Source organism: Phocoena phocoena, chromosome X, assembly GCF_963924675.1.
Source record: "Phocoena phocoena chromosome X, mPhoPho1.1, whole genome shotgun sequence".
Classification (NCBI taxonomy): domain Eukaryota; kingdom Metazoa; phylum Chordata; class Mammalia; order Artiodactyla; family Phocoenidae; genus Phocoena; species Phocoena phocoena.
Genome location: NC_089240.1, coordinates 30,074,050 through 30,084,848, shown reverse-complemented (window position 1 = coordinate 30,084,848; position 10,799 = coordinate 30,074,050).

Here is a 10,799-nt window from a genome sequence, read left to right as displayed (position 1 = left end):
TTCCTGCTGCCTGTTTGTCAAATGCACACACCTTGTCTCTGATGGTTAAACACTCCGTCTTTGTCACTCTGGAATACATTCATCCCCACTGAAATAGGGAAACTCATTCACTGGTGGCATCTTTTACTCTCTGCACTGTTACACAGAAGAAAGCTACTATAGAGCATTTCCAGGAAGTCAGTGTTCCAATCTGAAGGTATTTCACAATGTCTTAGGGAAGGGCATGTCTTCTCTGCCTTCTCAAAGGTTATAGTGTTTGGGGTGGATATGCAGGATGCACGTAAGAACACTACAACATCCCTGTCTCCCTAAACTTTTGTTATTTCTTCTTCTACAGGGTGCCATGGAAGTTCTAGTATCTCAGCTTCTTTGAATGTAAGCCATTGCAAGTTCAAGTTTCAATTAACCAATCAAATAATGTCTGAAAGCCACTTACAGTTCATCTTACCATATTTAACCCCAAAACTTTTGTAGATGTATCCGTATCAATAAATTCAGTTTGGTTCAATAATTTATAATATCCTACTTGGCTTAGACCAAAGATTCCCTTAGAATCTATTCTTGCATGTATTTTTCCCACATTTCTGAAATACTTTTGGAGTGCAAATTATTTCTTCCTGGATCTGATTTAGCACTTGTCCCTCAGAATAGGCCAGTGTCTAACTCTGTTTATAGTTCTAGAATTAATAAGGGGTGGTTGTGATGGAGCTTGAGCAGAATATGCATCTGCTTGTGAGACAATTGCCTCAGTTGATGATATTTTACTACCATAACATAAGTGAAGCCTAGTCTCTTCAGACACAGAAGTAGGGTCTGCTTCCTACAAAAAGGGAACATCAGAGAGTCTTGGAAGTTTGTTTCATATCTTTTTCCTTTTATTTCTCCAGAGATCGGCATTCCAGTTCTTAGAGTCCCACTCCTTTTCAACTGAAGCTATAAGTTTCACATTAGACACTTGATAATCTGTGAATTAAACTCTCATTGTGATCCTACAAATAATGCAGTTAATTTTGGGTCTTATTTTCAGGGACATTTGATATTATTAGAAGTAAGAGATTGTTTACAAGGCTGCCAAATAAGCTTTCTGTTCATCTGACTGTGACCTGAAGTGTGTTTAAAGCCCTGAATTTTCATTGTCGTTTTATAAGCTCTCTAGTGGAATCAGAAGTAGATATTCCACTCCTCAACCCTTGTGATCATTAATGCTAACATAATGGTCAAGTTCATCTGTGCTATTCAGTGGTAGCCTCTACTCACATGTCTATTTAAATGTAAATTTAATTTTAATGGAATGAAATAAAAGTTAAAATTAATCTCCCAGTTTCACTAGCCATATTTAAAATGCTCAGTAACCACAAGTGGCTACTCTATTGGACAGTACAGATAGAACAGTTCAATCAATGCAGAGAGTTATACTAGACAGTGATGCCCTAGAGACCTAAGTGGGTATCTATAATAGATACACATACTCAGAATATTCATAATATTGAATTTAATAGCCCAAAACTGGAAACATCCTAAACACTCTTTGGCAGTAGAATGGACAAACACATTGGATAAACACAATGAAATTGTAGTATGTTAGTCAGTGAAAATGAATGAACTATAGATACACACCACTTGATGAATCTTAGCAACAAGTTATTGACAGAAAAAGACACAAAACACATACATTATATTTTATTACCATAGAAATAAAATATTATTTAGTGATGTACAATGGGTTACAAAATGGTAATGATAATAAGGAAATTATTACTAAAATATCAAGATAAGTTGAGGAAGTTGTTCACATCAGGAAGGGATAAATGGGGACTTTCTGGCTGGTTGGTGATATTATTTTGACTTGACAATGGGTGTTTGCTTAATAACTACTTGTTAACCTATCTGATGAAATATGTATGTTGTATTTTAAAATAATATGTGCTGAAATAAAACCAAAGAAAGAAAACCAATTCAAGTACAGATAAGGAATTAAAGGCCCTATTACATTCCTGAAAGAAAAATGCTTTTCTCTTCAACTGCTCTGCACTTAGAATCTCAGTACTTGAAGACCTACGTGTTTCTCATTATGGAGGAACAGAAGAGGATAAAAGTACACAGAATCTTAACTGATATTCTTATTATCTGACTTGCTTTAATGTTAAAGGGTGGAGGAGACTTGTACCATATTACTGACAATATGTGTATCTCATACTAAAATAACTTTAAGAACTCTATTAACTTAAAACACCCAGGAAAACCGATTAGGACCAGAACTACTCAATGCCTGCTAATGTTGGAATTTCTGTATGGTTCTGTCAAATATTCATTACAGATAAAATGATGAGAGAACATAGAATGTATTTGTGCACATTTTTAATCTTAATAAGGAATTTGACACTCATGATCATATTTAAAATCATCATTGGATCTTGCAACTCAACACACAGTGTATTGCAGGTGTGGATTTCATATAATCATTATTAGAAATGTTTAATTCTTTAAATGTGCACGTGTTTATATATATGTGTTGAAGATATTTTAAATTTTAAGTTTACAATTTGAGTATTTCATAAAACCTTTAATAAACTAAGTTAAGACTAAAATTTCAGTCCACACATTTGTGGATTTATGAAACACAAACTTATATGTTAATTTATATTGGATCTGTCCTGAGAACTACATCTAGATTGCATATTTTTATTTATATTTTCATATCAGTTGGAATACGATACATAGAAAACATACCAGATTAAAAAGAAACATTCACATTGCTCAGTGTCTAGCTCGGTACTCAAGAGCATACTCACAGAGATCTTTCCTGTGGAAAAAATTGAAATATGGCTTCTATTTCTTTCTGTGCTGTGCATTCTTCCCTAGGTTATGTTATGTCAGTTCAGATATAATGAAGAGCCAAAAATGAACAATGATTCTAAGAGATCAAGATCACTGGGGAAGGAATTTAGATTTGGATAGAGGTTGACCTAAAAAAAATTCAGAAGGGAGAAAGTTTGTTGGAATCATTCTTGTCAGAAGATTGATACAGGAAGGGGTTTTTATGGCTTAAAGAAACCAGAAATAGAGCTGGAAACTTCACTTCCTTAAACTCTTTCAGTCTAGTCAGAGTGGCACAGGTAGTTCACCCACTGAACACCTTGACCAGACTGTTAATCTATACTTTCTCCATTGTTCCACATGTTGAACTGGTTGTGAATTCAGAGATATTACTTCCTATTTATATGTGATGGCTTCTTGTCCTTTATCATTTATTGTGTTGGGTTGTTGGTGCTGAACGCTGAGGTATAAGATGGAAGGTAGGTGGAGTTCTATGGATAGGAGTAGTTGGAAGAAATTAAAGAAACTATGTGATATACCTGATTACTTTTATGAACTTGAATGATCCAATAAATTATTGTTCAGCCCTTGGAAGGGATGGATGGTGTAAATATCTAATGGGCCAGGGATTTCTCCATGTGACTGGGCTATATTAGAACAGTATTTGTATTGGTCCTTTGTATATTAAAAGATATCTTACAGAAATTAATAGATGTCCTGCAGCTCCTCCAGTTTCTGATTGGTTTAGAGAGAGAGTCCAGATTTTGATGTTGTACAAAATAGCAAGAATAAAAGCTATAAATCATAAGAAATTGTGGATTTTGGGTGGAGACAAGTAGCAATTTTTTAGTAAATTAATTCCACAGGGATAATATGATATGGATGAGTCATATTGTCTTCAACAGAGATCTTTATGTAGTATGGTCACTGGTATGACATAATGTAAGGAGGTGTCTTGATGGATCTAGATACCATGAGATTGGTAAATGTATTTTCTAAAATCAGGATATGAAGTTCCTGTGGACTATAGCATGTAAGGGGAGAATTACTTGAGAAATGTTTCAGCTCTAAATCTTAAAGATTACCCTTAGTGTGACTCTGTTTTTCTACTTAGACACTGTTATGTAAAAGCAACTGCTTGATGTAAATGCTTAATTAACATGGTGAGTTCTAATTGCTGGTTAATGGCTGTAAAGTTTGTGTCTAGGGGAAATCCTCATAATGACGTATTCTACTTTCCTTTGGTGTTTTGACAAACATGATATGGCAGGTAGTCAGCAGTTTTTGTTGCATGGAACACACTGCATGTGAAAATTATTTATTTCCAAAAATTCATAACTTCAGTCTGTCATAGCTGGGTTTTATTACAACAATACCTGGAGCACATTAAAATTAGAGTCTTCACATCTACAAAGTTGGCTTTGTTTACCAGTAGTCCCTTTTCAAAAATAGGATCAGAAGCAGCTTCCTTGTAAAGTAAGCATAAAAAGGAAATCAATTGCATGGAACCTTTATGTCTTTAACTAGCACGCCCCCAAGAGTAGTATTTGAGACATCTATTTGAAATTGGGGAGATTTGTTTGGAGTTGAACCCATTTTTTAGTTCCTGGAATGCTGTTGCAGTTCTGGAATGCATACAAATGAAGACTTCCAATTCTAAAAGTGATTGTTTATTAGAGAATGAGGATGAAAAAGTTCAAGATTGAGAACCTTGGACATCCATAAGAGATTAGAGCACAGGATGACAGAAACTTTGGGCTTTGTCATGAGGATGTTCTGACAAAACTGAATCTGATCCAATAATTGTTCCCAAAGGTCTTTTTCTCCTCTCTTTGTAATTATAAATCTAATTAAAAGTTTTATTTAATATACTTTGAATATATAATGCATTTTATATGATACATAAAGTATAGAATAAAGACTCATTTTCACAACTGGCCCCCTTTCCCCATTCTCCATCCCCTCTACCACACTATAGGTGATTATATTTATTGGCCTATGAGCTTATTTATTCATCTGGTATTTCTTTTGTTAAGTACGTGCAAAACACACAAACACACAGGTAGGGATTTTTACACTCGCTCTTACTCACATAAATATAGCATACTGTATGTACTCTCTACACCTCCCTTTGTTAGCTTGAAAATATATCCTGGAGATTCTCAGTGACAATATGCAGATAATTTCCATCATTCTTTTTTTTGTGGCTGTGCAGTACTGAATTGCATATGCAGTAGTTAATTTAACAAGTTCCTACTGGTGAACAGTTGGGCTGTTCCAATACTTTGTTATTGCAAATGATCCTGAAATAGATATGCTTACGGATTTTTAATTTTAAAAGTGTGCATGTATATCTGTTGGACAGGTGCCTGGAAATAGGACTGCTGGGTCAAAAGGTAAATACTCTATTGTGTCACATACTCATTTGCCCCCTCCACAGAGCTTGTACCATGATACATTTCCACCAGAACCGTGAGAATGTTTCCCCACAGCCTCACCAATAGATAGTGTTGCCAACATTTTGGATTTTTGCTTATTTGACTTATAAGAAATTATACCTCTGAGTAGTTTTAATTTAAATTTATATTACTATAAGGAATGTTATACATCTTTTCATTTGGTTAAGGAGCATTTGGATTTCTATTTATGTAAAATTTCAGTTTATATTTTCTACATTTTTAATGAAGTTTGGGTCTTTTTTGTCTCAATTTCTAGGATCTACTTATCTTCTGTATATATATTTTCCTGTGCTTTCAAAAAAATTAAAACTTGCCTAAAAATGTTTTATGCCAAGTAGAAATTCTGGCATTTGTGTAGTCAAATCTTTCACTTTTTCTTCTTTTTTGGTTTGTAGATAGTGGGTCATAGTTAAAAACATTTTCCCCATTCTAATTTAATAAATCACTTATGTTTCTTCTAATATTTATATGATTTTATTTTTTACATTTAGATCTTTCATACATTTGAAATTTATCCTGTTTATTGTATGAAATACTGGTCCAACTTTATCTCTTTTTTTCCAAATGGCTACTTAGTTTCCTAATTTCATTTATGAAAATACTATATCTATCTATCTATCTATCTATCCCCCTTATTGAACCCTTTTTATGCACCTTAATTATAATATGAATTGCAAGTGTATATAGGTCAGTTTTGGCACTCTCTATAAAACCTAATTTGCCTGTCTAAAGCTAGTATACTCAATAGTTGTGGTAGGCAGAATAATAGCCTCCCAAAGTTGTCCATAGCTTAATCACTGGAAACTGTGAGTGTGTTACATGGAAAATGGAAATTAATTTTGCATATGGAATTAAAGATGCTAATCAGCAGACCTTAAATTAGGTATATTGTCTTGGATTTATCTGGGAGGGCCTAGTGTAATCATAAGTGTTCTTAAATATGGAAGAGGGAGGCAGAAGAGTGTGTTTGTGTCAGAGTGATACAGTGTTAAAATGCTTGACTGATGATTTCTGACTTAGAAGATGGAAGGAATGTGGTGGCCTCTAAAACCTGTGAAAGATAAGGAAACAAATGCTCCCCTAGAGCCTCCATAAAGAAATGCAGCCCTGCTAAAACCTTAAGTTTAACCCAATGATAGCCTTATTGGACTTCTGATCTCCAGAAATATAAGGCAATAAACTTGTGTTATTTTAAGTCACTAAGTTTGGGTACATTGTTATAGCAACAATAGGAAACCAATACAGATTTTGATATCTGGAAGTAGGGTGTTGATGTAAAAATTACCTAAAGATGTTGATGTGGCTTTGCAATTGGGCAGTGGACAGAGGACGGAAAATTTTGAGAAGTATGGTAGAAAATGCCTATATTGTCTTGAACAGATTGTTAGTAGAAATAGAGATGTTAACACCTTTGCTAGTGAGGACTTAGAAGGAAGTGAGGAATTTGGTAGAGAAAATATTAGAGAATATTTAAGTAATCACAAACAGATTGTTGATAGAAATATGGGCATTAAAGTTCTGCTGTTGAAGGCATTGAAAGGAATGAGAAACATGTTATTGAAAAATGGAGGAAAGGGAATCTTTATTAAATAGTGGAGAAAATTAAGCAGAATTGTGCTCTTCAGTTTTGTGGAAAGCAGATTTTTAAGTGCTGAACTTGGCTGCTTAGCTGAGATTTCCTAGCAAAATTTTGAAGGCACAGTCTAGTATCTTCCTGTTGCATACAGTAAAATGTGAGAAGAAAGATATAAATTGTTGTGTCAAAAGGAACCAGGACTTTATGATTTGGGAAATTCTCAGCTTATCCAGATTGTAAAAGATGTTAAAATTAAGAGATTCATTCTCATAAAAGAGTGCTCTAGTGAAAAAACAGGGTGTGGCTGGATAGCTTATGCTAATCAAAATGTCAGAGTATTCAGTTCTCTTTTAAGAGATTAAGTTTGTGACTCATACAGTCCTTTGACCATCTTAGTCAAAAATAGAGATGAAAATATTTAGGAAAACTCTATGGAGGAGTCTTTTGTCAAATAGAATGAATTCCTGTAACATATATGGGAAACCCATAAGGCTGACAATTTTATATTAGCAGAAGCACTACTAGCTAGTATTAAAACTGTGAGAGAGAGCCAGAAGAAAAGATGGTGGTTGTACTCACAAAATTCTACAGGTGATAAACAGGCTGATAAAACTACTCACCTGCAAACACAGCTACCTTTTATGAAAAAAGAAGAATGACTTAGAGTGAGGAGACTTGAGGCCAGATTGCAGAACCAAAAATCACACAGGATTATTCCCAGGTCTTGAAATCAAATGGACTTTGCCCTCTTGGATCTTCAATTTGTTGAGACTGTTGACTTCCTTATGCCTTCCATTTTCTCCCTTTTTGAATGGGAATATCTATAACTACTATTCTATGCCTGTCCCAACAGGGTATTTTGTAAGCAGGTAACTTGTTTTTGAGTTTCACAGGTTCATATATGGAGAAGAATTGTACCTCAAGATGGATTATACTCATAGTCTTATCCATACCTGATTTAGATGGTTTATATTATTAGATTTGGGACTTTTAAGCTGAGAAGATGTAGATGAGATTTTGGACTTTGCATTGATGCTGCAATGTATTGATATTTAGGGGGATGATCAGATAAGGTGAATATATTTTGCATGTGGGACAGGCATGAATCTTTTTTTTTTTTTTTGGTGCGGTACGCGGGCCCCTCACTGCTGTGGCCTCTCCCGCTGCGGAGCACCGGCTCCGGACGCGCAGGCTCAGTGGCCATGGCTCACAGGCCCAGCCGCTCCGCGGCACGTGGGATCTTCCTGGACCAGGGCACGAACCCGTGTACCCTGCACCGGCAGGCGGACTCTCAACCACTGCACCACCAGGGAAGTCCCAGGCATGAATTTTTGAGGGCCAGAGCACTGACTATGGTAGGCAGAATAATGGCCTCCCAAAGATGCCTACACCCTAATTGCCAGAACCTGTTATATTACATGACAAAGAAGAATTAAGTTTCCAGATGGAATTAAGGTTGCTAATCAGCTGACCTTCAAATAGGAAGATATCCTAGAACATCTCCATGGGCCCCATGTAATCCTAGGGTCTTTATATGTGGAGGAGGAAGGCAGAAAAGTCTGTGCCAGAGATATGTGATGTGAGAAACACTTGACTTGCCATTGCTGGCTTTGAAGGTGGAGGAGGGCATAAACCAAGGGATGACAGGAAACTCTAGAATCTAGAAAAGAAAAAAAAATTGATTTTCACCTAGAGCTTCCTGAAAGGAATGCAGCTCTGCAGCATCTTTATTTAAGCCTAATGAGAACCATTTGAGAATTCTGACCTCCAGGATGTTAAGGTAATAAATTTCTGTTGTTTTAAGCCACTAAATTTGTAGTGTTTTGTTAGAACATACAGTGGGGAAATACTGAATGTTTTCCTCCTGAAGTTAGCAACAAATCAAGGATATGCTCCACTCTCACCACTTGTATTAACATTGCAGGGGATTTAGGTAAGAAAAAAAAAGGCACCTAGATTAGAAAGAATTGAAACTATTTCTAATTGCAGATGACTTGATCTTGTGTATAGAAAATCCTAAGGAATCCCCTTAAAAACTACTGGAACTAATACATTAAATTGCTAAGATTGCAGAATACAGGATGAATATATAAAAGCCAATTGTATTTTTAAACACTAGCAATGAACAATTAAAAACAAAATTAAGAAAACAATTCCATTTAAAATAGCATTAAAAATAAAATAGTAAAAAGCTTAACAAAGAAAGTGCAAAATTTACCCTCTAAAAACTACAAATAATTTTGAAAGATATAAAAAAGACCCCAATATATAGAAAGATATTCCATGTTAATTAATCAGAAGACTTAAGATTGTTAAAATGACAATACTCCCTCAAATTGATCTGTAGATTCAACACAATCCCAGTTGAGATCCCAGAGGCTTCTTTGCAGAAATGGACAATCTTATCATAAAACTCATACGAAAATTCAAGGGACTCAGAGTATCCAAAGAAGATCAAAGTTGGAAGACTCACACTTTTGTATCTCAAATTTAAGTACAAAGCTACTGTTATCAAGACAGTGTGGTACTGTCATAAAGATGGACATATAGATCCAGGGAATTGCATTGAGATTGCAGAATAAACCTTCATATTTATAGTCAGTTGGTTTTTTAAAAAATTAGTTAATTAATTTATTTATTTTTGGTTGTGCTGGGTCTTCGTTTCTATGTGAGGGCTTTCTCTAGTTGTGGCAAGCGGGGGCCACTCTTCATCGCATTGTGCGGGCCTCTCAGTATCGCGGCCTCTCTTGTTGCGGAGCACAGGCTCCAGATGCGCAGGTTCAGTAGTTGTGGCTCACGGGCCTAGTTGCTCCACGGCATGTGGGGTCTTCCCAGACCAGGGCTCGAACCTATGTCCCCTGCATTAGCAGGCAGATTCTCAACCACTGCACCACCAGGGAAGCCCAGTCAGTTGGTTTTTAACAAGAGTGCCAAGACAATTCAATGGAACAAAGAATAGTCTTTTGAACAAATTGTGCTAGGACAATTGGATATACACATGTCAAAGAATGAATTTGGATTGCTCCCTCACACTATACACAAAAATTAACTCAAAATGGATTATAGATCTATATGCAAGAGTTAAAGCTGTATAGTTCTTAGAAGAAATTAGAGAAGTAAATATTTTTGGCCTTGGCTTGGGTTAGGCAAAACCTTCTTAGATATGACACCAAAAACACAAGTGATGAAAGAAGATGGAAAAATTTGACTTTATGAAAGTTAAAGACTTTTCTGGTTCAAAAGATACCATCAGCAAAGTGAAAAGGCAGCCCCACAAAATGGGAAAAATATTTACAAATCATATGTCTGATAATGGGCTTGTATCTAGAATATATGCAGAATTCCTATGACTCAATAATAAAAAAGACAGCCCACTTTTGAAAAAGTAGTTAAGGACTTGAATAGACATTTCTACAGAGAAGATACACAAATGTCCAATAAGGACATAAAAAGATGATGAATATCATTAGCCATCAGGGAAATGCAACTCAAAATTCACAAGGAGATACCACCTAATATCCACTAGGACAGATGTAATCTAAAAGACAAGTAAGTGTTGGCAAGGATGTGGAGAAATTGGAACTCTTATACACTGCGGATAGGAAAGTAAAATGGTGCAGCCACTTTGGAAAACAGACGGGCAATACCTTAAAAGGTTAAACATAAAGTTACTGTATGACCCAGCAGTTCCATTCTTAGGTATATACTCAAGAGAATTAAAAACATAGGTCCACACAAAAACTTGTACACGAATGTTCATAGCAGCACTACTTTCAGTATCCAAAAAGTGCAAACAACCCAAATGCATATCAACTGATGAATGGATAAATAAATGATATTATATCCATACAATGGAATCTTATTTGGCAATACAATTAGTGAAGTACGGACACATGCTGCAACATGGATGAACCTCAAAAACATTTTGCTAAGTCAAACAAGGCAGT